Source organism: Anolis carolinensis, chromosome 1 (genome assembly GCF_035594765.1).
Source record: "Anolis carolinensis isolate JA03-04 chromosome 1, rAnoCar3.1.pri, whole genome shotgun sequence".
Classification (NCBI taxonomy): Eukaryota; Metazoa; Chordata; class Lepidosauria; order Squamata; family Dactyloidae; genus Anolis; species Anolis carolinensis.
In genome coordinates this window covers 130,174,846-130,202,642 of record NC_085841.1, presented here as the reverse complement: position 1 = coordinate 130,202,642, position 27,797 = coordinate 130,174,846, and the positions used below count along the sequence as shown (strand labels likewise).

Here is a 27,797-nt window from a genome sequence, read left to right as displayed (position 1 = left end):
CCAATGTCAAGCTTATCTAGAGGCCCGTGATGCCGAGTTTCCCCAAGAAGACATCAAGGTGGCGTGGGTCTACAGTCTTCTAGATGGACCAGCGGCTAGCTGGGCGACGGCCCTGTTTGACCAAGCCTCCCCCCACCTAAATTCAGCACAACGCTTCTTGGATCACCTTAAGGAGACCTGGGGAATCGAGGACAATTTGGAGGCAGCCGGCCACAAACTCCGGCGCCTCCTTCAAGGAGACAGACCCATGTCTCAGTACATAGCCGAGTTCCGCGTGCTGGCCCACAACACCGGCTGGAACGATGTAGCCCTCAGAGGACAATTTCGGGAGGGTCTCAACATTGAAATGCTGGAAGAAATCTCCAAGGTGGATCCTCCCCAGACCCTCGAGGCACTCATTGATCAATGTTTACGGGCTGAAGTCATGATTGCCAACAGGAAACAATGGGTTCGAGGCCAGGGCGGTAGAGCCGGGGCAAAACCCCCCGCTCCCGCCAGTGTTCAGCCACGTCCGGTGTGGAGACCCCCGCCGCCAACCCCATACCCCAGAGGAGGCGAGGAGGTGCCGATGCAGTTGGGCAATGTGCGTCCCAGACTAGATGCCGCCGAGAAGGCCCGTCGTCAACGCTTGAACCTCTGCTGGTACTGCGGGAACGGGGGCCACTTCGCCAGAGAGTGCCCAGCCAAAGGGAAGCCTGCCGCCCGTCTTGCGGCGGCGTCCTCCACGGAGTCGAAGGCGTCTGAGCCGACTGGCACACAGCCGGCGGGGGAAGCCAACGACCGGGTGTAGAGAGGCTCGCCAACCCGGTCAAAAAATCCATCCAAGAGCCGCCAACCGGGGTCCTGTTCCTTCTCGTGGTCACATTATGGTCAGCAAAAAGGGGACCCGTCATGATCCACGCCATGATAGACTCTGGAGCTACCAATAATTTCATCGATAGAGAGTATGCCGACTCTCTGGGATTACAATATCATGATTTCAAGAATGCCCGTGTGGTGCAAGCCATAGACGGCCGTCCCCTCAAGACGGGCCCCGTAAGCCAGTGGTCGGAACCCACCAGGATGTGGATAAGGGAACATATGGAAGAGATTTCCTTCTTTGTTACCGAGGTTCCCCATTTCCCTGTGATTTTGGGAATTCCATGGCTGACACTCCACGACCCTAACATCTCCTGGTCCAACAGAGAACTGCAGTTTGCTTCACCGTACTGCCAAAACCATTGCCTCGTAGCCAAGGTATGCCATGCCACAGACTCCGAGCCCATCATCACCTTGCCAAAGAAGTACTCCGAGTATTGGGATGTATTCAATGAGAAAGAAGCCGAAAAATTACCCCCACATAGACCTTATGACTGTGCCATTGACTTGGTGGAGGGGGCCCCGATCCCGCGAGGGCATCTCTACTCCCTGACTGAACCAGAGCAAGAAGCTCTCAGGGAATTCTTAGAGACAAACCTTCGCAAGGGGTTCATCAGACCCTCTCAATCCCCAGCCGCCTCCCCAGTGATGTTTGTGAAGAAGAAGTCAGGGGAATTACGCTTGGTGGTGGACTACAGAGCATTGAACAATATCACCAAGCGGAACAGCTATCCCCTGCCCTTAATCTCGGATCTACTGGACCGACTTCGAGGAGCCAAGGTCTACACCAAGCTGGATCTTCGGGGGGCTTATAATCTAGTTCGCATCAGAGAAGGGGACGAGTGGAAGACCGCCTTCCAGACTAAATTCGGATTATTCGAGTCCCGAGTTATGAATTTCGGTTTATGCGGAGCTCCCGCAACGTTCCAGCATTTTGTCAACGATATTTTTCAGGACTATCTAGACAGATTCTTGATAATCTACCTGGACGATTTTTTGGTGTTTTCCAGATCACAATCAGAACATGAGAACCACGTCAAAATGGTGTTGCAACGATTGCGGGATCATGGACTTTATGCCAAGCTAGAAAAATGCGCTTTTGATCTACAAGAGGTAGATTTCCTTGGCTACCGCATCTCGCCTCTAGGGCTTTCCATGGATCCAGCCAAAGTTTCAGCAGTATTGGAATGGCGGGCGCCAACTAACAAGAAAGAGGTGCAGCGTTTCTTGGGGTTCGCGAACTACTACCGCAAGTTCATTCCAGATTTTGCCCGCTGGTCCGACCCCATCACTAGCTGCATCCGTGGAAAGCAGCCTTTCCGCTGGACTGATCAAGCAGAGAAAGGGTTCCAGCAACTGAAGAAACTATTCACCTCCCAGCCAATTCTACAGCACCCAAATCCTGGAACCCCTTTTGTGGTGCAAGCGGACGCCTCTGATGTGGCAATTGGGGCTGTACTCTTACAACCGGTGGGAGATCACCTCCATCCCTGTGCCTTTTATTCTCGTCAACTAACCACACCAGAGAGGAATTACACCATTTGGGAAAAAGAACTACTGGCCATAAAGGCAGCCTTTGAAACTTGGAGACATTGGCTAGAAGGGGCCAAATTCCCCATTGAAGTCCACACTGATCATCGTAATCTAGAACATCTAAGAACTGCCCGCAAACTAAATCAGAGGCAGCAACGTTGGGCTTTATTCTTTGAACGTTTCAACTTCCAGATCCATTATGTGACCCCAGCTCAAACCAAGCAAGCGGACGCCCTGTCACGTAAACCGGAATACGCTGCAGGACGCAAGGAGACCTTTGAATCCCAACTGCTACAACCTGAGAACTTTGCCACGCTCACAGTGGGGAACACCAAATCCAGTCCCATTGGTTCAACTTCCCCTACTCCAGGACCCATCTGTGCTCAAGAAATCAGGGCTAGTCAGCAAGCAGATGCCTGGGCGCAGGACCAACTTCGCCAAGGTCTGCATTTTCCCTTTTCGCTTAAAGATGGGCTGCTCTGCTATAGAAATCATGTTTATATCCCACCCGGACCGGGCAGGGAAAAAGCGCTTCGTCTGTGTCATGACTGCAAACCAGCAGGACACTTCGGACTATTTAAAACCATGCATTTGATCCTAAGAGATTTTTGGTGGCCCAAGATCCGCAAGGATGTGGAAAAATATGTCAACACCTGCCCAGTATGCCAGCGCTCCAAGATACGAAGGGAGAAGCCCTCAGGGCTTTTACACCCCCTTCCTACCCCATCTCGCCCATGGGAAATAATTTCCGCGGATTTCATCACTGACCTACCACCTTCCTGTGGATTCACCACGATCTTAGTGGTGGTGGACCTATTCACCAAGTTAGCCCATTTCATTCCCTGCGAAGGCCTCCCCACGGCCAAAGAAACTGCGGATCTATTTCTTCAGCATGTTTTCAGACTACATGGATTGCCCAAGAGTTTAGTCACAGACCGTGGATCTCAATTCACCTCTCGTTTTTGGAAGGCACTACAAAAACTACTGGGCATAGACTTTCGCTTATCTTCAGCTCATCATCCCCAAACAGATGGGCAAACGGAGCGCACCAATGCCACTCTGGAGCAGTATCTTCGCTGTTATGTAAACTACCAACAGGACAATTGGGCTTCTCTGTTACCACTGTCTGAGTTTGCCTACAATAATGGAGTTCAAGCTTCTACAAAAGAGACGCCGTTCTTTGCAAACTACGGTTTCCATCCACGTTTCTTTCCCCCTGTCATTGAAACTTCAGAAGTTCCCGCAGCAGAGGATTGGCTGCAGGAACTCACAGCGGTGCAACAACTTTTGCTCCAGCAACTGGACCAAGCCAAGGAGGACTATAAACGCCACGCTGACAAACACCGCCAGCCGGGCCCCGAAATCAAGGTAGGAGATCGGGTTTTTCTGTCCACTCGCTTTCTGCCCTCCCACCGCCCATGCCGGAAGTTAGATGCCCGCTTCATTGGCCCCTATCCAGTGGTGGCGCAATTAAACCCCGTGACTTTCAAACTCCAACTTCCGCGTTCAATGCGCATTCACCCAGTGTTTCACCGTTCCCTGCTCCTTCCGGCGGATGGTGTGCGTCCTGATACAGACCAACCGGCCCCCCCTCCTGTTTTGATGAATGGGGAGGAGGAGTTCGAGGTTGAGGACATTTTGGATTCTCGCTTTCATCGCCGCCGCCTACAATATCTCATTGACTGGGTGGGTTTTGGGCCTGAGGAACGCTCTTGGGAAGACGCCTCCACAGTCCATGCTCCTGATCTAACCCGTCGCTTCCATCTGACCTATCCCACCAAACCGCGACCTCGCGCCTCGGGGAGAGGACCCCAGTTTGGGAGGGGCCCTGAGGAGGGGGATAGTGTGATGAACCATGGGCCTTGTAGTCCTGCTCAGGACATTGTAATCCCTGATGAAGATGAAAACTTGGGTTTTTTACCTTCCCAGTCTGAACTGGATTCTTCTCAGCCAGATCCTTCCCAGGCAGATCTGGAAACCTTGCACCTGCAAGAAAGTTGTGCCCCAGAAGTATGTCAAACAACCCCAGAGCCTACTTCTCCCGTGTTCTTGCGCCGGGAGTTTTGTAAACAACAGAGAAGTTTGGATTCAGCTTCGCGCAGGAGTGCGAGGATAGCAGCTAAGAATGTTGCCAATTAACATTGGTTCTCGTGAGAATCTTTAAGGAGTTTAACATCTGGTCTCAGAGTTTAGCTTTCGTTTCTGATTCCCAGAGAACCGCTTTGGTGAGAAAGTTGGACTCTATATAGGTGTTTTGCCCGCGTAGCAACTTCGCGGAGTCAATTCGTCAGCCTGCGGAGCGAGTTGTGTCTGGACAGCGCGCTCCGATTCAAGCCTCGCTTCAGCTCAAGCCTTGCCTTGCTATCCAGCCTTCGCCTTGCTTCCCAGCCTTGTTTACCTACGGACTTTGCCTTGTTTCCCAGGACTAATCCTTGCCTTGTTTCACGGATTTTACCAAGTTATTCCACGGACCTTGTTCTTGTTCTTAGTTACCTTGTTCCACGTTCAAGCCTTGTTTCAAGTATCAAGTTATTTCCTAGCCACGCTCAAGTTTTATGGACTAAAGGACCTTGTCATCTCCCCTCACTTTGCTTGGCAAAGTGAGTGTTTCGGTTATTGGATTACAACTTTGGACCTTAATATTTCTTATTGGACATTGCTTTTTTGGACTAATTCTGACCTTTCCTGAAGGGTCTAATTCTGGACTATTTTCTATACTTGTTTTTATTAACTTTATATATTCCTTCAATAAAGATATTAGTTAGATTCTGGCCTCTGTGTATGGTTATTGGTGCCTCTGCCGCCTGGGTCGTGACAACTATAGAGCATTGAACAATATCACTAAACGAAACCGGTATCCCCTGCCTTTGATCTCAGACCTCTTAGACCGGCTTCGAGGGGCTAAAGTTTACACCAAACTGGATCTTCGAGGAGCTTATAATCTAGTTCGCATCAGGGAAGGGGACGAGTGGAAGACTGCCTTCCAGACAAAATTCGGTTTATTCGAAACCCTGGTTATGAATTTCGGTTTATGTGGAGCTCCCGCAACGTTCCAGCATTTTGTCAACGATATATTTCAGGATTATCTAGATCGGTTCCTGATTATCTACCTGGACGATTTTTTGGTGTTTTCTAGATCACAATCAGAACATGAGAATCACGTCAGAATGGTGTTACAACGATTGCGGGACCACGGACTTTATGCCAAGTTGGAAAAATGCGCTTTTGATCTACAAGAGGTAGATTTCCTGGGATATCGTGTCTCGCCACTAGGGCTCACCATGGACCCGGCAAAGGTCACAGCAGTATTGGAATGGCGGGCGCCAACCAACAAGAAAGAGGTGCAACGATTCTTGGGGTTCGCGAACTACTACCGCAAGTTCATTCCAGACTTTGCCCGCTGGTCTGACCCAATCACCAGCTGCATCCGTGGGAAACAGCCTTTCCGCTGGACAGATCAAGCAGAGAAAGGTTTCCAGCAACTAAAGAAATTATTCACGTCCCAGCCAATCCTTCAGCATCCAGATCCTGAAACCCCTTTTGTTGTGCAGGCGGACGCCTCCGATGTGGCAATTGGGGCTGTACTCCTACAACCAGTGGGAGATCATCTCCATCCTTGTGCCTTTTATTCCCGTCAATTGACTGCACCAGAGAGAAATTACACTATTTGGGAAAAAGAACTTTTGGCCATAAAGGCAGCCTTTGAAACTTGGAGACATTGGTTAGAAGGGGCCAAATATCCCATTGAAGTCCATACTGATCATCGGAATCTAGAGCATCTAAGAACTGCCCGCAAGCTAAATCAGAGGCAACAACGCTGGGCTTTATTCTTTGAACGTTTTAACTTCCAAATTCATTATGTAACCCCAGCCCAGACCAAGCAAGCAGATGCCCTGTCACGGAAACCGGAATACGCTGCAGGGCGCAAGGAGACCTTTGAGTCCCAGCTGCTACAACCCGAGAACTTTGCCACGCTCACAGTGGGAAACACCAAATCCACTCCCATTGAATCAACTCCCTCTACTCCAGGGCCCCTTTGTGCTCAGGAAATCAGGGCTAGTCAGCAAGCAGATGCTTGGGCACAAGACCAACTTCGCCAAGGGCTACGTTTTCCCTTTTCGCTCAAGGATGGGCTACTTTGCTATAGAAATCATGTTTACATCCCCCCAGGACCGGGCAGGGAAAAAGCACTTCGTCTGTGTCATGACTGCAAGCCAGCAGGGCATTTCGGACTATTCAAAACCATGCATTTGATCCTAAGAGACTTCTGGTGGCCCAAGATCCGCAAGGATGTGGAGAAATATGTCAACACCTGCCCAGTATGCCAGCGCTCCAAGACAAGAAGGGAAAGACCCTCAGGGCTTCTGCATCCCCTCCCTACCCCATCCCACCCATGGGAAATAATCTCTGCGGATTTTATCACTGATCTACCACCTTCCTGTGGATTCACCACGATCCTAGTGGTGGTGGACCTTTTTACCAAGTTAGCCCATTTCATTCCCTGTGATGGCCTTCCCACGGCCAAAGAGACTGCAGATCTATTCCTTCAACATGTTTTCAGATTACATGGATTACCCAAGAGTTTGGTCACAGACCGTGGGTCCCAATTCACCTCTCGGTTCTGGAAAGCACTACAAAAACTATTGGGCATAGACTCTCGTTTATCTTCGGCTCACCATCCCCAAACAGATGGGCAAACTGAGCGCACCAATGCCACTTTGGAACAATACCTTCGCTGTTATGTGAACTACCAGCAGGACAATTGGGTTTCCCTATTACCGCTGTCAGAGTTTGCCTACAACAATGGGGTCCAGGCTTCAACTAAAGAAACCCCGTTCTTTGCAAACTACGGCTTCCATCCACGTTTCTTTCCTCCTGTCATTGAAACCTCAGAAGTTCCCGCAGCAGAGGACTGGCTGCAGGAACTCACAGCGGTGCAACAACTTTTGCTCCAGCAACTGGACCAAGCCAAGGAGGACTATAAACGCCACGCTGACAAACATCGCCAGCCGGGCCCCGAAATCAAGGTAGGAGACCGGGTTCTTCTGTCCACTCGCTTTTTGCCCTCCCATCGCCCTTGCCGGAAATTAGATGCCCGTTTCATTGGGCCCTACCCAGTGGTGGCGCAACTTAACCCCGTGACTTTCAAACTCCAACTTCCGTGCTCTATGCGCATTCATCCAGTGTTTCATCGCTCTCTGCTCCTTCCGGCGGAAGGTGTGCGCCCTGATGCAGACCGGCCGGCCCCCACTCCTGTTTTGGTGGATGGGGAGGAGGAATTCGAGGTTCAGGACATTTTGGATTCTCGCTTTCACCGCCGCCGCCTACAATATCTCATTGACTGGGTGGGTTTTGGTCCCGAGGAACGTTCTTGGGAAGACGCTTCCACAGTCCATGCCCCCGATTTAACCCGCCGCTTCCATCTGACCTATCCCGCCAAGCCGCGGCCTCGCGCCTCGGGGAGAGAGTCCCAGTTTGAGAGGGGGCTTGAGGAGGGGGATAGTGTGATGACTCATGGGCCATGTAGTCCCGTTCCTAGTGCTGTTGTGAATGATGAAGAGGAAAACTTGGGTTTTCCACCATTTCAGCCAGAAAAGGAACTATCCCAGCCAGAAATTGAGCCTTTGCACCTGCAGGAGGCTTGTCTTCCAGAAATCTGCCAAACAAGCCCTGAGTCGAGTTCTCCCCCTTTTTCGCACCGTAATTATTATCTCCAGCAAAAAGGAGTGCAACAAGCTAATCGCAGGAGCTTGAGAATTGCAGCAAAGCATTCAGATGATTAAGCCTGCTGCCATGAGAAATTTTAGGGAGTCATACATCTGGACACAGAGATTGACTTTCGTTTCTGATTCCCCAGAGAAGTGTTCTCTGGTGGGAAAACGAGGCCTATTTAGGTTCCTTGCTCCCGAAGGAATCTTGCGGAGTCAATTCGTCAGCTACCGGAGCAGCGTGTGTGGACAGCTACTCCTGCTTTCAAGCCTTTGTTCCTGTTCCAAGCCTTCGTTCTCAGCCTTGTTTTCTCCCCGGATCTTGCCTTGTTTTCCGGACCTCGCCAAGTAATTACCACGGATCTTGTTCTTGCTCCTCGTTTCCTTGTTGCCTTGAATCAAGCTTTGTGTGCCAAGAATCAAGTTATTTCCTAGCCTTGCTCAAGTTCATGGACTAAAGGACCTTGTCATCTCCCCTCACTTGCTTGGCAAGTGAGTGTTTCGGTTATTGGATTACAACTTTGGACCTTAATATTTCATATTGGACATTGCTTTTTTGGACTAATTTTGACCTTTCCTGAAAGGTCTACTTCTGGACTATTTCCTATACTTGTTTTTATTAACTTTATATATTTCCTTAATAAAGATATTAGATAGATTCTGGCCTCTGTGTATGGTTATTGGTGCTCTGCAGCCTGGGTCGTGACACTCTCTCTCAATATGAAGAGGAGACCTGAGGTTTAAAAAATAAGCAGGTGGCAAGGCAGGCACTGAGGCAGGCAAGAGGCAACAAGCACAGCCTGCAGATGTGCCCGACATGAGCTCCTAGAGCCACTCAGGGAATGCCACATGGAATGAACAGCAGGAAACAGTTTTTTGCTTTCACTTTTGTTTCACTGCTTCATCCATGTGGGGAAGGGTCTGCCGTACCATGCAATATGAACGAACGGTACGGTACAAAAGCACGAATGAAACATATGAAACAAATACCGGGCCCTACTTTAATGTATATCCTATCAACAGCTGCCAATCCTTCAACATTCCCGTCACCTGCTTTGTGTGATGAAGTCATTCTGCCTCTATGCCAGCATACTGACACTGAAGTGACATCAAGATGGAATTCTCTTTGCTATTCCAGAGCTATTTTTTAAAAAAACAACTTTACAGTAATTTGTTTTTGAAAAATTAACCACTTCTGGAACTGTTGCTTTAAAATAATTTTAAAAATAGCAAAGTAGGGGAAGTGCGACAAAGGGGGAGTCATGAGGGTAGGTGGAAGCACACCTATGAATCATAGAATCATAGAATAGTATAGTTCATAGAATCATAGAATCATAGAATAGTATAGTATAGAATAGTATAGAGACCTCATGGGCCATCCAGTCCAACCCCCTGCCAAGAAGCAGGAAATCGCATTCAAAGCACTACGGACTGGTGAACTTGTACTATTGTGTGAATAGAGAGATATGCAATAGTAAGGGTGCTCATGACAATATTGTGGAACTGCTGTAGAATAGCAGCTCCATGCGATAAAGTCCTAGGTTCCTGAAAATTAAGTTATTATTTATTTATTTATTTAAAACAACAGTATTTGTTCTTGTTGACTGCCATAGTCAACTTTGACTTATGGTGACAATTAGGGATATGCATTTTTTCTGTTAGTTCTCATAAGATGGATCAAATTTGCTAAATTTACACTTACAAGGCAATATCTGACACCTGGACGTAGCACGCACCAAAAACTTTAGAACTGAAACTTATCCAATACTTTTTCATTTGTATTTTGTAAATCTCAGAAGCCTCCCAATATCAGTTTCATTTTCAGAGCAAGGAAGCAAAGCAAAGTCAAAAAGGCGGCCTTTCTTCTTCAAATTAATGGCCTCTTGCCATGAGGAGAAGGAAAGCAGGGAGAAAGCAGAGTTTGCTGAGAAAGAAAGTACAGAATTCTGGGAAATGTAGTTTGGGGAGATGAGGAGCCTGTGGCAGAGAATTCAAAAGGCCCTGCCTTAAACTACATTTCCAAGAATTCTGCCCAGGATTAGAAAGCCCCAATCAGGAGAGGGGAGAGATTTTGCCTCTGCAGCAGGAGCCAGCCAGAGTTCCAATAAATTGTTGAAGCAGTAAAGAGTAGGACTGACTGATACATCTAAGTAAGTAAATCTTTGTGCTTGGCTGGGAAGAAATCCTTAAATGGAAGTTCTATTTGTTAATATGAAAGACATTCAATGAAATAGCTGTTGTGGCTTTTAAAAAACATTTTTGTCAAAAATTTTAAAAAATCCCTAAAATCAGTGATGTATGAATATTTCTGAAAGTTGGGGGAATGATCCCCAGTTATCTTGTGACATTGTATAGAAAATTCAAGGAGATAGCTCTTGTTGTTTTTTTTTTAAAAATGTTGTTTATAAAAACAGTTAAGTACTTTAATATTTCAAATGTCTACCTACAAAAATGCCAGTTTTGAACTAAGATGGAGTGTCCATATATATTAGTTTAGCCACAGCAGGCTTAATACTGTAACATTTCATGTGAAGAACATGGCAATATGTGTGTCTAGTGTAGGGGGTACTGTAGGAGAAATGAAAAAATGCACCAGTTTTGATTGATGTCAGCATTGGGAGGTATAACTAAAAGTCTGAATTCTGTGGCAGAATTTGGACTTTCCCCCAACTTTGGCTGATGATGGAAAAGGCTGCATTGAGATGTCTTGGCCCCTGTTACCCAGATCACTTCTGTGTGGTGTTTGGCCATCCCAGGACTGCAATATGGCCCTAGTCACTCTACTCTGTTTAATAGAAGGTTAACCTTGACACATTTTGCTTCACATTTTGGACTCAGGAATTTATAAAGAAACTAGCTGTCCCCGGCCATGCTTCGCTGTGGGTGAAGTGGAATAGCAGTGGAACTCCTGGAAAAGTAGTTGAATACACAGTAATGTTATGTAGTACTTAAGTAATATTATGTAGTACAGTATTGACGAATTTATCACGCGTGCCTCTGTTTCGCAGGGCGACATGGGACAGGCCCCTCCCTCTTTCCTCACTTTGTTTCCCTCACGACGAGGAGGAGGAGGAGGAGGAGAAGGAGGAGGAGGAGCATGGTGATGCCGTTTTCTTTTTCTTCACGCCAGGACAGAGGAGGCGGAGGAGGCCCTGGAGGAGGGTGGCCGGGGAGGAGGTTTGCTTGCCAGGCCCTCTCCTCACTGCCTCCCCTGGTCCCGCTCCTGGCCAGGCCTCACCGGGGGGTGGTGGCGGTGGCAGGGGGCTCCTTACAGGCCTGGCTGCTCCTTCCCAAGGGGCGAGGTAGTTAGTACTCACGTTAGGGAAGGGCCCTTGCGGGTTGGTAGGTAGCTTGGTATCTACGTAGCAACATGCACGGGCGCCTCCCAAGGGGCCTTGCACGTCGGCTAATTCAGAGTGTCGGTGTTCATTTTCACGGTTCAGAGCAACACAGTAATCCTTAGGTATTTTTGCATTTTCATGAGCTGTGATTTCTATAGAATTGGTGAGTTGGAGGTTTGTGATGAGAGGGGTTTATAGAAGGTACGCCACCATAACGGCCTAAATGGGCCTGCTTGTTAGATGCTGTGGCGGTAGTTGTGGGACTTGTTTAGGATTACGGAGGAGGGTTGGACGGGTGAAGAGTGGAGTGTGAAGAAACGGCGCTATTATTGCCTATGTACTCCAGCAGTTTTCTCCCCAGGAGGCCTGCCACAATCCCAATCCACTCTCATTTTTTCCAATAGTTAGTTTGGGATTGTGGGAGTTGTAGTTCACCCCCCCCCCCCGGCATGATCTCTCATATGTCCGGTTCTCCCTCCCCCCTTTTTTCTGGATGCCTTAGGTGGGGAAAGCTTTCCCCATTTTCCCCTCAGCCGTGTCGCTGCTCCCAGCCTGAGGTTAGCCCTCTGCCTTGGCGGTTGGGCTGCTCGCGCGCTGCTGTCTGTAATACCCATTTGTCTTGCAAGGGTGGGGGCTGTGGCCTGCTCCGGGCATGTGCAGTTGGTTTTTTCTTTTTTGGGAATTTTGAGGGACATGGATTTCGAACAGATGTTTGGTTTTGTTGTCGGGACCTAATGGGAGGACCCTGGGTTGTATTGCCAAGTTTTGTGGTTCTGGGTTGTTTAGTTTTGTTGTTAACCTCCAGGTAAAAATGGTCAGAAGCTTTTTATATATATAGATTGGAACATGTGCTTTCATCCTAATTAATGAGCAGTTGTAAAATATTCATGGAAATTAAAGTGATCACTGACCACAGATTCTTCTTTGTATGTGGTGCTGTGAGGCATGAAGTGGGGGATGCAGGTATTTCCCCTTCAAGAAGATTTCTCCCCAGCTCTATTTTCCTTCTTCCCTAAATTTGTAATGTCATTTAGTGTGCAGTATTGAAAATTGTCTCCATTCAGAACTTGCATTTGCTGTGTTCACATTCCTCAGTTGCTTTGCCTTCCCTTTTTTTGGGATGCCTACAGTTTTACATTATTGGAATGCTAGAAATTTGAGTACTGAAAGAAAATTTCAATTGAAGGGGATAACAGTCTCATTTTGCCCACTATAATGATAGCCATGTCCCTAATACTAAATCGCTAACTTCCAATTATAACTTCCAATTATAAGTGATGTGAATATTCAAATAATGTTGACAACCCATATTCTTACTCCCATGATCATTATGGGGCAAAGGGTTCCTTGTGAAATGCATGCCTTAAAAAACTACATGAGCTATCCCCCTGAATTTCTCTACTATGACACAACATAACCAGGGGATCCTTCCTCCAAAGTTTCAGAAAGATTTGCACATCCTTTGATTTTTAGGGAAGTTTTTAAAGTTTTACCCATTTAAAAACCAAAAAACCAAAAGAGGTACCCACTGGAATTTCTCCTCAGCAATAGAAGAGGACAAGGGCATAATTCCTGCCATCTTTCAGAAAAATCCACTCATCCACCAATTTTTAAGATTTTTTTTTAAGTTTTACAAATAAAAACATTTATTATTTGTGCAAGGAAGCTGATGAAACCATTGATCATATCCTCAGATGCTGTAAGAAAATCGCATAGACAGACTACAAACAGAGACACAACTATGTGGCCCAAATGATTCATTGGAACTTATGCCTCAAGTACCACCTCCCAGCAGTAAAGAGATCACAAACCTGCAAAAGTATTGGAAAATGAGCATGCAAAGATACTTTGAGACTTCCGAATCCAGACTGACAAAGTTCTGGAACACAACACACCAGACACCACAGTTGTGGAAAAGAAAAAGGTTTGGATCATTGATGTCGCCATCCCAGGTGACAGTCACATTGACCAAAAAAAAAACAGGAAAAACTCAGCCGCTATCAGGACCTCAAGATTGAACTTCAAAGACTCTGGCAGAAACCAGTGCAGGTGGTGATCAGCACATTGGGTGCTGTGCCAAAAGATCTCAGCTGGCATTTGGAAACAATAGGCATTGACAACATTACGATCTGCCAACTGCAAAAGGCCACCCTACTGGGATCTGCACGCATCATCCAAAAATACATCACACAGTCCTAGACACTTGGGAAGTGTTCGACTTGTGATTTTGTGATACGAAATCCAGCATATCTATCTTGTTTGCTGTGTCATAATAAAATAATAATAATAATAATAATAATAATAATAATAATAATAATAACCAATAAAAAAGGAACCCCCCCAAATGAATTCTAGATGAATGCTCTCCCCCCACGTGCACATGTAAAAAAGAGAAGTATCAAAAAGAATTCTAAGCCTGGTTATGTCAATCCTAAAAGGAATCCCATCCCTTGCAACAAAAGCCTTCCTGAATGGACAACTTCAGCTAGTCGAGTGCTATACTAACGCTGAGCTTAAGGTATTTGTTTGCTGCTGCCTGTCTGCTACCCTCTCTCCCACCGCTTTCACAATAGCAACCAATCCCTTGTGGCTACTGTATTTATTGGAAATGCCAGGAGCAACTCCTCCCTTTTCCTCCACCCTCAGCCCTGATAGGCTGAGGAGAGCATATGACCTAACATGTTTTCCTGTGCTGCCCAGTAGAGTTTGCTTGCGCTGAAAGAATAAGTTGACTCACTGGGACTTACGAGAGTTATGCACTTTTTACAAAAACTGCGTAACTGGATGTTTTCATTTGTTTATATGGGGGGAGGGTGGTGGCGGCGGTGCTTTTCTTTGTAATGCGGGTTGTAAGTACAGATTTAACAAAACTCTTATGATTCTTTGCACAGCCCTGTTGGAGACTCTTAATGTGAAGATAACATTGACTTAAATTTCAAGTTGCTTGCATTTTCTGTTAATTTTGATGTCTGTTGTCAAACCAGCAACAGAGAACCAACACAATTTTGTACATGCTTGTGTTATATTCTATTCTATACTATTAAGAAGTCTTTTGAAAGCTAATAAGTTATGCCATGGAACACAAAATCATACAAAAATATATGAAAGTCACAAGTATATATTGTTTCTATAATATGGGATCTCTTACTCCTGGGGCATAATCGTTCTTGAAGAGGACAAGAACTTCAGTGCTCACTTGAAGCTGTGACTAATTGCTCACTTTATCCCATTAAAGTACAAATGGCAATCCATGAGAATAAGTGAAGCTTGCAATGCTTTTTGCAGAAACTGCTAGTATAGTCAGCACCTGACAGAGCTGGACATATCTGAGCATGAGTCAGTTATTGAATTGTCCCTGAGCTCAGCGGGAAGCAAATTTCTACTTTAATTGGGAAGCAAAATTGCTGAGAGATCAGATTTTAGAAACTTAGTTTTTGTATACAATATTGATTATTTCAGATGCTATCTTTTTAAAAATGTGATTGTAATCAAGTAAAAAAAATAAGATTCGGCCCCAAACAGTAATAGTGTTGCATTGGGAGAAGAAGATTGAGAGAAATAGATCTAGCCATTTACATGTTCATTCCAAAGAAACTACTTTCAATAAGATAATGTACATTACCATTAACTTGGATCCAAGCTTTTCTATTAACAGTAGCACAATGTCAATCAGGAGGGGGGAAATTCCACAGTCCAAAGTCTCTTTTTTTAAAAAAAAAAAAAAGTTGATTCCATGCTTTACAAATGTGACTGTATGTTAACAGTCATGTTTACACCTCATTTGATCCTGGGAGGTGTAGTTTTGGGAGAAGTATCTAGAATTCTCTGCCAGAGAATTCCTGTAGTGCCTCGGCAAACTACAAACCTCAAGATTCCTTAGTGGACAGCCATGGCAGTAAAAATGGCATCAAAATACAATAATTGTGCAGGTAGAAAGAGTTGATCATGGGAGATGATCTGCTTGCATACCTTTGGAAGCTTATGTTTTTTAAAAAATATATAAAAATGTTGCATGCTAAGAAAATGAATGGTGTGACAGCAAGGGCACAAGGGTTGAAAACACGATGTTTTCTCTGGAACAATAATCCTTTTTTAGTAAGGAAAGTGGTGAAAAGCCATGCAGTTAAAAAGCTCAATTTAAATCTCAAATTCATCCTCCTGAGGGCTAGCACATGTCATGATTTACCTGCAAAAACCATGCCGAAGATTAAATACCTTATGTACCAAAATTCATTTCAATTAGCATGTTAGTTTAATTGCACTGGAGTCTGAATCAAGTGGTACTCATGATTTGACAGACCACAAAATTAATACAACACATGAACTATCTCTCAGCTTATTCTGTTTTAATAAGGGATTGAGGGTAAAAAATAAATGGAAAAGTGCTTCCAGCATTCTTTTTTTAAAAATGCATCTCAACAGTTTTATACTTGAGAATGCTTTGCCTCTTGGATTATAATGTGGTTTGAGAGATACATGGTGAACACTGAAAATAGTGGTTTTACAACTTCCATCCATCTTCTCTGGTAATGTCTAGTAATAACAAATGTTTGAGTGATGTCCTAAGTTTTCCAGGCTCCCAAAGAATCAACTGATAATGCGGAGAATCTGGAGGCAGCCAGACTTATAGGGCAACAACTATCACACTGCAATATATGTTTAACTTCTTGAAATTATGATAGGAATAGGACTATTGATTGGTCTTTTTTTCTTAATGACTAATTCCACCCTGTAGTAACTTCCTCTTTTCCTTTAAGGCCTAACACAATTATTTAGTTTTCTGCCAAAAGACATCTGAGCAAATGAGAATCCCAAATATCCTCAATTATGATATTCTTGAAAATCCTGTGTTGTAGTTACAGATTTGCATGCTAGGGTGCGTCTACACTGTAGAATTAATGCAGTTTGACATGATTTCAGCTGCTATGGCTCCATGTTAAAGAACAGCGGGCACTGGAGTGAGACAAACCATCTCATCATACCTTCGGCGGTGGATCTTGGTGGTGCTCTGGTTCACTGCCGGACATTGGGAAGCCACCGTTACACGCCCCGTTTCATGGGCTCCCCTGGCAGCTCTTCACATGGGGAAGCATGGACTGCACGGCTTCCCCCATTGAAGGAGTGGCAACACAGGAAGGCTCCCATGTTGCCAGGGTGGCGGCAGCACACTGGTTCTGCCCTTCTTCACACATGGAGCCAGCACAACGTTGTGTGATTGGAGCCAGCTGGCTCTGTGCGTGACAGGCTAGCCGCCGAATCTAGCCCCATATGATGAGGTTGTAAATCTTTAGCTTTCTCTGCCTAAGGTTGCAGGTAACTTACCAAATTACTGCCCCCAGAGTTCCATAGCATTGAGCCATGGGAATTAAACTGGTGTCAAACTGCATTATCTCTACAGCATACATATACCAAGCCCTAGAAATAGAGATCTGTAATTGATCTGTCATTAGTCAAACCACATATTCATCACCATAGGATATTGCTATAATCACAAATGCCTCTGCAAATCTGCTTTAAACTGCAGGGAGCCATTCTAATAAATGGAGACCTGTTCTTCTGGGAATCAGGACATTGCAGGTTTACATTTCCTGTCCCCCATCTGGCCAGCAAGTGATGCTGTGACAATACAACCCTGGCTGTAGTTTCTCATTGCATTGCAGCTCACTGCTGGGAGGGGGCTGAACATTTAATCCTGTTGAATTCTAATTGCTAGCAGACAAAACCACATTCACCTAGTGCGGTTCCTGGCTGTAAAGCTAGGTTTCTTTAGTGAAGCTGGGGGTAAGGGATTGGGGTCAGGCCAGGAAATTATATTTAATTGCATTAATAACTAAAGGTGCACCTACACTGTCAAAATAATGCAGTTTGATATCACTTTGACTGCCATGATTCTATGCTATGGAATTATGGGAATTTTAGTATTACAAAATCTTTAGCTGTCTTTATCAAAGAGTAGAGGTGCCTCTCCAGATTATAACACCCATGATTCCATACCGTTGAAGCAGTTAAAGCTGCTTCAAATTGCATGGATTCTACATTGTAGATGCACCCTCAGTCATAAATATCATGGTTGCTGAGGTCTCCGTACCATATTTTTTGATATTCACTGTGTCCTTTTTAATTAGATTTCTATATAACTGTTGCCAGGATCTACTGAAGTGCACTTTGTTCTTGGTAGAAAAGAACACTAGACATAACTGATATCAAAGTTAAAATATTGTTGAAACTGGTTCTCGTGCTGTGGTAACCAAGTGTTCTACATGTTTTATTCTGAACTCAGCCTCAAAATAAGTAAAGGCTCCAAAATAGTTTTAAAAGGTGTCTCTGATCACATGTGCCACTGGGTTCTCCTTACCTCTGAATAATCTTTGTTCAAATCACATTTTAAAATTTCAACAGGACTTCCATGTGAGAACTACAAGTTCTAGAGGAGAATTAGGTGGAACTATTAGATTCAGCATCCCCATCATTTCTGACTTGTAAGATCTCCAAATTCATTCTGGTTTAACAAAATATATGTGGTGAATAAGGATGGAAGATCTTTGTTGTCTGTCCATAGGAGGACTGACACTAGGAGTTTGAGTATGAAGTTCTATAACTGACTTGCTCCACATAATTCTCAAGTGTAAAACTGAAACACCATTGCTCAGAAGGATAGATGTAAAATGTGAAGGAAGCCAGTTAAGTTTTATTCACTGCTGACTATCGACCTCATCAGATGGGGAGAATTTAGCATCCTAGGACACTTTCACCCCATCTTCTGGACATTGTGTGACGTTCACTTTGGGATGAGGCCCTATATTGGCATGATGCCACCCTGGTTCATCTAGCCAAACACTTATAGTACATGCATTACTGTTTTTCATTGATAGTATAATTCTTGACTGCAGTACACAGAGCATAGAGGTACAGATTAATTATTATGTGATGGGCTGAACACTGATCAGTAATGACTCACCATACAATAGATTATTGCTGCAGGTCAACCACTCCAATAACATTTCAACGATAGTAACAGACAGCAATTTCAATGACAACAATGTACAAATAGCAGCAATATCTGAACAGAACTTTCAAAAGCCTGACGTATTTTATAATATTATTGCTTTGTTTTGTTGACTGGTAGTTTTACCAATACTTTTGTCTGTATTAGAAACAGAAATGCTATCTAGTAAGAAACTCCTTTTGGAGCTGCCAACATAGATCTTCTTTGGTTAGTGCTCAAGCTAGAAAATTGGCTTTCCTCACACCTCCCTGATTCATTGAGCAAGCATTTGCATGGCTCCTGTATTCATGAGTTATTACTATCCGTTAAAAATGTACAATTCCCAAATAAGCAGATATCCTTTTAGCATTATGATGAGAGTTGTGGAGTATGGCTTGGGTGGAGTGAAAGGTAGAAACATGAAATAGGTCTACTTGACCTACCTTGCATATAATAAAGACTCATGACAATGTTTTTGGAGGCTCATAATTGAGTCCTCGACTAGATAAGATTTGGAGCAGAACTGAGTACAAGCACCAGTTTTATTTCAATGCTATATGAGTAAAGGCGACATGTTTCTTTCTACTTGATACTTGTATGCACCTTCACATTGTCTGTTGACTTATGTCAACTCTATGAATTTCATAGGGTTTTCTTAAGCAATGCAGCCTGCTGCATTTGGTATTCATTCGTGCTCATCCATCCAATAATTAAAAAGGGCAGACCTAGTTTCTAAAGCAGAAACTGAGCTAAAACAGGAAATATCTTAATCCTGATGGATACACACTACTAAGCACTGGCAATAGCAGGCAGAATGCTATTGCCAGTGCTTTAATTCAGTGAAATCAGGAAAGTTATAGTTTTACAAGGTTTTTAGCCTCCTATACCAAAAAGTACAGCTGCTTCTTCAAAATGCAACACCTTTGAATTCATAGCCCTGAGCCAAGTCAGTTAAAGTGGTGTTGAACAGTATTAATTCAACAGTGTAGGTGTATCCTGAATTCCAAAAACAGAAGTAGTTTGCACACAACTCAGTGGAAGGAGGAAGGAGAGAGTGTGGCATCCTACTCTTCCCTATAGACCTAGAGAAAAGCAAACTCCTGCAGCTTTTCCTAGCTTGTGTGTTCTTTATCATGAATAATCTTTTCTGTTTTGACCACATTCTGATGTTGTTTGGTTGCCTGCATTCCAGCTTTCATCTGGTAAATGTTGGAAGATGTACAGACTTTCTCAAGGCACTAATAGTTAAAGTTATCATTTAAATTGTGCCCAGAGATAGGCTAGAAGTCAGTTCAGCTAAAAACATAGATGTAACGTGGGGTCAAAATCCTTGGTCGTATGGATCTGTTCTGGACTACATGCCACTTTTGGAGCACTTTTAAAAACAGCTCAATATGCAAAAGAGTACAATAGTGAAACACACAGGTGGATTTGAGACAAAGTCGCCTTTGTCTCTCTTGGATGAGTTAGGATATGTTCAGACCACAGGCTAGTGCTGATGTAAAGTAGTTTGACTATAAAATATTAGAAAAAGGAGCAAGGATCCTTCTGGATGAGACTTTTACTATATAATCACCAGCTTCAGTCATAGAAATTTATGGGAGATTCTAGCAATGTCATTTTCAATATCAAGTTCCTTACTCTGCTATTTTCAATTTCCATTTTCTTGTACCCCCACTCCTTCCCATTCCACTTTTTTCTCCTCAAAAAATGTTAAGGAAATAAAACGGTAGACCAGCTGTGCAGTGCCTTTTAATTATGAACATTAGGAGCTCTCTGTTTGGAAGCACTCGTTATCTCGCAAAATCCAGGAAATGTATCCCCGACAAAACAACAGACTGTGGCATTTTGAGTGCTCTTCTTCTTATGCTATTGCTGTAACATGAAAAATGGGGCAGAGGCAGGTAGAAACAATATCCATGTCATATTTTGTATCTCATGTTCAGAGCTGTGATCCAAGTATCAGGAAGAATCCAGACAAAAGGATAAAGTGAGGCCCACCTCCCCACACTGAAACCATGAGCTAATAGTGTCCAGCCCATGTTGACCTGTGCCATGAATTTTACCTTAATAACTTTCAGAAGTGCTTGATCTAGAGGTCCAACCAGGTATTAAAATATCTAAGACTATGTCATTCTCTGGGCACAAATTGTCTTAATGAATTGAAATCTTCAAACACTGGATACAAACTGAAATCCTACTGTCAACTGCATCAAGCTAAAACACACTTTAAAAAACCTCTGATGATCATGAATATTTACTTTGTGAGTATGTTCTCATGTGGGGTTAAGAATGCAATATACAAAAACATTTAAAGTTTTGAGTGTTCCCATGTGTAATGTGTAATGTTTAATCTTTTCACTACCAGTACTTGCATATTCCAAATTATTGCCAAGGTGTTTTCATTATGTAGGGATCCAAATACATGCTTTCAAGGGTAAACAATCACTTGGAATAACATAGATGAACACTGTCATCAACGGTATCAGAGGTAAGTAGCGTGCAAATAGGTTTATAAAAACATTGCAAAACAGAATTTTAACATTTTCTCCATATCCATTTCCATATAACTTGGCAAAAACCAAGATGGTCTCTACATATACTTACAAATGCATTTATTTACTTTTTAGTACAAATATATGCGTGATATTCCATGTCAGAAAGTTCTCTTAGGCTAAAATTCATATACACTTACATGGAAATAGATCCTATTGAACTCAGTGAGGCTTTATTCTGGGTAGAAAGGATTATGATTGCACTGAGGATAGCTTAATGTGAACCCTGAAACAAAGGCCTTCACAATATAACAGGGACTGCCTGTTTAAATGCCTACATTATTTGGATAGTGAACAAACCACATTGGTGTGAACATCCCAAAATATGTCTCATCCATGTAGAATCTAGACCAGGCATGGGCAAACTTTTTTGTCTTGGGGCCACATTGTGGCCCTGGCTGGAAGGGCTGGGCCAGGAGCGGGGGGCAGGCACATGCTGGATGGGGTGGGCCTGGAAGAGGGAGGACCTGGGAGAGGAGGGGGGAGGGCAGGGCCTGGGTCATCCTCAGGTTGTCTTCCCAGCATAAGGATGGGGCTTCTCTCCCAATCCTTATGCAGGAGGAGGGCAGGACATGCGGCAACTGCCCCAATCCTCCCCTCCCAGATCCCCCCATCCTCCTCCTCAGATCCTCGGGCTGTCCTATTGGCATTATGCTGGGAGGAGGGCGAGACAGGCAGTGGTTGAGAATGCTTCAGAGGTCTCTCAACTGCCGCATGCCTTCTTTGAGCCGTCCTCCTGGCATAAAGATAGGGCCACTTGCACCGTTCTTATGCCGGAAGGAGGTCGAGACACACGGTGACTGAGAGTGCTCCAGGGGGCTTTCAGCTGCTATGTGCCTTCATCCCCCATCTTTTTGGCATTGAGAGAACATTCTCAATACTGTCCCAATATTGAATTAACATTGCTCAAATGAAAAGAAGTGGCAAGTGGCCAATGCAGTGACAGAATATTGTTGTGGCATTGTACTTCATGCAATCATTTTGTTTGTTCTACTCGTGCATCAGAGTTATCTTGCATAGGATGTTCTGGTAGCATGTACTATGGTTGAAAGACCTCTGAAACTTATTCTTGATATTTTCCCTATAATTCATAAAGCATGATTACTGCACTAGTATATTTGCATGATGCTGAATTATATGTTTGTCACTAGCACAACTTGTTTTTTAAAAAATCCCATTTGTCTATGTATTGTAATACAAAGGGCATTATTGATTTCAATAGCTAATTTGCAACTGTATTGTTTTACAAAAAAGGGGGATGTCTCCATAAAAGCCTGTATATTTAAATGCATACTGCATTATGCGTCAATTCTGAACTGAAAGGTGGTTTGCTGGCACCCTGTTGAGTGGTTATGAATGTTTAAGCTAGATTTAAATATCTGTAATTGTTCAGTATTCATGTGTATAATTTTGGCACTACCTCCAGCTGCAGTGAGAAAGCATGGTGATCAGAGTGCATCGGGATGCTATTTCCAGCCCTATCAATGATCTGTGGTGCAACAAAGGGCTGAAGCAGAGATTCTGCTTCTAATTGCTGCACTGTAGATCACTGATGGTAGGGAGATTGAAATATTGTTTAGCTGCAATTATTTTAGCATTGATAACTGCCTATGAAGTGGGATCTTAGCCACCATTTTTATAACTTTTGGAAATGAGCTGATCACCAATAAAACAGATCACCATTGCTCATATGAAGGAAACACAGTGAGCTCAGTTGCTCCCCACATCATAGTAGTTTTCAGCCTCCTGCATCAAAATCAAAGTAGACCTCTGGTCATTCCATGCTTTTAACATATTTATTTATTCATTTATTTTCAGGTCTAGCTAGCTTGCTGATGGCCTTTTTGGCACAAAATTTGTTCACAAACCTTTTATTGATTGATCTTGCTTAGAATTTCTACATATGAAAGGACTGTGAGTCATATAAACATATGTTTGCTTCTTCTTTTTCTCAAATGATAGCCATAGATACAATAGTAGAGCTCCATTATCATAGCAATGCCACTTCCCCAAAACCTGCCAACTGGAGTGGTCCTGGGGTGTTGGAGAGTTGAGTGCCAGGAAATGACAGCTGCAATACCCTCCCAATGGCAGGTGCATTGAGAGCAGGCAGCTAAAGAGACACTGTTCCCAAAATCTGGCCACAACTGCTTCTCTCAGTGTACTCCATGTCCGGGAGAGCACTGAAATCATTGTAGGTTTGCCATAAGTTGGAAATGACTCAAAAGCATACAAGCAGAAGAATGATAGCCACCGAGGAAAAATTCTCATATCTCAAAAGCACAGCAAAACAATTTGTGAAGAAGAATCACTCTGAAACCTTAGTTATGGAATTTTCTCTCAAGGGGCATGCTATGATGTTTTGAGGGATGGGAGCTGGGGCAATGAGGAAGGGCTGTGTGTATGCAGGGGGTGTATGCAACTTATTTAAAGTGAAAACCTCACAGTGTTTTGAAAGCTTCTAGGAGAAAATTTGACATTTTTTTTGTTATTGTTTATTTGGAAGACAGAGGATCAAAAAGGTGACAAGGTCTCAATGTGGCCCAGGCATTTTGTCTACTCCTAGGCTAGCATACTGTTAGTGACATACTGTATGCATAGGTAAGGGACACTATGTAGGCAGGGTGAATTATTTGCCCCAGAGGAACAGTTGTATTCTGCTTTTGACAGCAGAAGGTTAAGTTCTGCATGCAGCAACATTGTGTATTGAAGTTGTGCATAGCATAAATAGTCACTTTGAGTCCCCTTTGGGGAAATAAAGTGGGGTATAAATATGAGTAATAGTAATAATTTTGGCTGCAAATTGCAGTTGCATATTGTGTATTGCAGCTTCATGTTGTTGGTGTGCACTGCACAGCAGCACCAAGTCACTTACATGAATTGCACAATGTTATTCTGCCTGGGTGCTACGTACTGCTGGCATAGCGTATCTTCACATGTGGATATTTATGATATACAGAGGCAATGCAGTTCTAGTTTGTACATGCATGTTCATATGTAAATAAATAAATGGAATCTTTGATATTATCCTCCTTGCATGTAATGATGCCATCAACACAGATCAACGAATACATGATTTGAGTCCTAACTCCAAAATACATCTTCTCATAAAATACAAATGACTGATATACCATATTTTTCTAGGTAGGAAGGTTGTCCTACCTTGTTTCACTTGCCATATTGGGTTACATGTCTGCTTTTTGTAGTACACACATAATCCATTTCAATGCAGCTGTAAATTGCTGGAAACAGCAATGGTCCTATGAATGGAATGAAATAGTAACTCAGAGAACATTCAGCTGTGAAAGAGATTACCTTTAAAATATCTGTTATACTGTTTTTTGTAACATAAAGAAGTTCTCATAGTAATCATTGCTGACTTTGATCCTCTTGAAAAATCTATTCTGTGTCCTGGTTTTCCTAAGAGTAGTTTCAATATGCTTTTATGAAGGTACCCCATTAAAGAACTTTATACTAGCTTAGTTAAAGTGGTAGGTTTCATTTAATGCTTTGGGACCACAGGTTTTCTTATTTTCCTGTAGTTCAAGAAGAAATAATTGTTTTGACCCACTGACTTCAAGATTTACAGTGGCAGAGAGGCACTGAATTCAATGAAATTCTGCTGGAAGATATGATACACGATATGAAGATATGGGGCCGGGCTGTGGCGCAGCTGGCTAGTAACCAGCTGCTATAAATCACTAATGACTGAGAGGTCATGAGTTCGAAGCCCGGGTCGGGTTAAGCCTCCGACCATAAAAAAAAAATAGCCCCAGCTTGCTGTTGACCTAGCAGCCCCGAAAGACAGCTGCATCTGTCAAGTAGGGAAAATTTAGGGACGCTTTATGCGGGAGGCTAATTTAACTAATCTACAACACCATAAAACTGCTCACGAGGAAAAGAAGAGGAAGAACAGCCACCAATGGACGGTGAAGCAACAGCTCCCCCTGTGGCCGGAATCGTGAAGCTGGAAAGATGTTAAAAAATGCCTCTGTGTCTGTCTAAAACTGAATGTTGTTTGTCTGTTGGCATTGAATGTTTGCCATATATGTGTTCATTGTAATCCGCCCTGAGTCCCCTTTGGGGTGAGAAGGGCGGAATATAAATACTGTAAATAAATAAATAAATAAATAAAACACAGAACGATTTCTCATATCTTGTGCCGGGAGACTAAAAATGCCCAGGGTATCCTTTTCATCAGCTAGTCAAAGTTCGTAATCAATCCTCCCAACATAGTGCCACCCAGATGTTTTGGACAGATTATTTTTGACATATATGTTTTTTCATTGAAGTCAAAAAGATGTATGAAGTTCTCACATTCCTAGTATAAAGGGGAAATGTTTGAAAACCAATGCTAGGACCATATTTCTTAAACTTCACATAGTTGTTGCATCTGTCTCATATCCTAGCCTAGTGCCAAAAACATGAATGTGCTGAACTACCATATGGGAGAAAATACTTACTGAAGAGAAAACAAGAATAACATCTGTCATCGTGGAACAATCCATAATCAATTCAGAAATATTCATGCACAAATCTTTTTCTTGAACTAAATTAATATTTTTAGTTTACAAACATGTACTGAAGTTTCAGTCCCATATGGCTTTGACAATCCATGGTCTGAGGAATGGCATGAGAAGTAGGAAGATGAGAGACTGAAAGCACCACAAGCTTGGACACTTTCCCTAGGACAACTCCAATTCAACATTTTTCCTACAGGGAGGAATACCTGTGGAGTAACACATGTGTGAAAACTTATATTGGTATGCAAAATCTGTCAGACTCTGGAATTAATCAGTTCTCCCGGCACAACCTTGATATAATCTGCTGACATGCCAATTTGAGGCTTTACCTGTAAAGTGGAATAAAAAAGAATCAACAAGATGAAAAATTATTGTCAACAATCTGTCACATCTAACACTAAGATGTACTAACACAAGCAATAATAAAATGTACAAATCTATATTCTGAGAAACAAATTGCACATTTAATGCATTTGGGCTCCCAACAGATAGTAAGTTTTTTTTAAATGTTGATTTTCAAAAGAGTATTCTTGGCTTTAAAAGAAAAAAAATGACTCAATATTTTAGATCTACTGAAAAAAGCTTGGATACTAGACATTGTTTAAGTGGAAGTCAGATGTAAGCATACCTTGACAGACACCATTGATTTCAGCTCTTTTCTTCCTTTATACAATCCATTAAAAAAAAAACAACCCAGAAGTATTGCATCACATTTCATATACCACTGATATTTCAAATGTGATGTCACATGTGCAGCAAGGTCCCAATAATCTTTACTTGGAAATAAATCCCACTGTGTTCAGCAAAGCTTTTTTTCAGTGTTATTGGAAATAAGAATGTAATTTGAGGATCCAAATTAATATAAATGGTTCTTCATGGACAAGGTTTCCATGGATAGTGGAGATGATGAAGAAGAGGAAGAGGAGGAGGAGGAGGAGATACTTCATCAGATGGGTCCCCCCCCCTTCCTAGCTCGCTGCTGGGATGGAGTCTGCTGGAACCCATCATATGAATTAAGGCTACTTCTGGTGCAGCTCAGTCCCGGCAGCGTGCCAGCAGCATGCTATGAGGAAGCCCTAAGGATATGGGTGACTACTCAAATCTTCATTGAAGAAGCCGGGGGCAGCATCGGAGGAAGCCGGGGACAGTCAGGAAAAGTTGTGGGATGGCAACACTTGACCAACCATGGTAAGGGGATGAAGTTGGTTTCTGCTGTACAGTTTCCTCCACTGTCCTCCACTGTCCACCGGCTTCTGGACCTTTATCTGATGAGGTCCTTAGTAACTAAATTATGCCACTAACTCCCTCACTTGTGTCATAAAGGTAATATTTTTGCTTACCTGAATGTTATGTAACTGTCTCCTGATTTGCTGTCCATTGTATTTGGAAGCCTGAAATAGCGAGACAGGAGATTCAGTGTGACAGATGTAAAGCTGACTAAGCCCACTTCAAAAAACATAGCAGAAACAATAAGACAGGACATATGTTGCAAAAAACTAAGTCAAGAAAGTTAACATGCAACTCCAGCTGCAAGAGATCTTTTTGTTCTTTGCTTGTTTGATCACAGACTATACAGCAGCCGGCCTATGTTCTGTTCTCATCAAAAAAGTAAACCAATCACATTGACAAAAAGCCACCAGAAACAAAAAATTATATTTAAAAGATTCCATAGTTTTGATATCCCTACTATAAAGGCTTCCTTTTTTGTCATAAAAATTTAGGTTATATATTCATTGTTAGCAAGAGTTGCATTACTATTATTGTTAATTTTAGTTCTGTTTATTGCCTCAAGGGTTATATATTGTAAAATAATTTTGTTGCCACTAGTTAATGTTAATTAGTTGTTTTAATAGCCTATAATACCTATTTGTTATGCTTTGGCAGGTTTACTTTTTTAACTATCAGTAACTTAATCACTTGGAATATTTAACATTGCTGTTGCATACTCAAAATTACAGAGTTACTATTAATGTTACCTGTTTAACGTTTAGTCATCCTTTGAGTCCTGCGACATATTTCCTTAACAATCATCAGCCATCAAGTCTGATATTCTCAAAAGAAATAACAGCCCTCTAAACTGCCTTCAAGGGAGGTGATAATTAGCACTGAAAATTACAAATAAAGTTTTTGAAGTTGAATAGCAACAACTGGGCAGTGACACTGATGATTGGTTTGTCAAGACAAATTATTAGATAACTACGCAAATGCAGCCAACACACTCCTCAGAGTGAAAACAATAAGGTGAATCTATGCAATGCTTACATGTTGAATGGGATATTTAATGTGCGGGGAAA

General features: G+C 43.1%; 1 protein-coding gene across 1 annotated transcript in view; it reads right to left on the bottom strand.

The window, feature by feature from the left end:
- khdrbs2 (KH RNA binding domain containing, signal transduction associated 2) overlaps positions 1–27,797 on the bottom strand; it is a 505,577-nt gene that overhangs the window by 25,015 nt on the left and 452,765 nt on the right. Inside the window, exons 10-11 of the mRNA XM_062982224.1 lie at positions 26,844–26,894; positions 24,143–25,832 (exon numbers count right to left, since the gene is read on the bottom strand). The gene's annotated coding sequence lies outside the window, so the exon portion shown is untranslated. The remainder of the gene's footprint in view (positions 1–24,142; positions 25,833–26,843; positions 26,895–27,797) is intronic.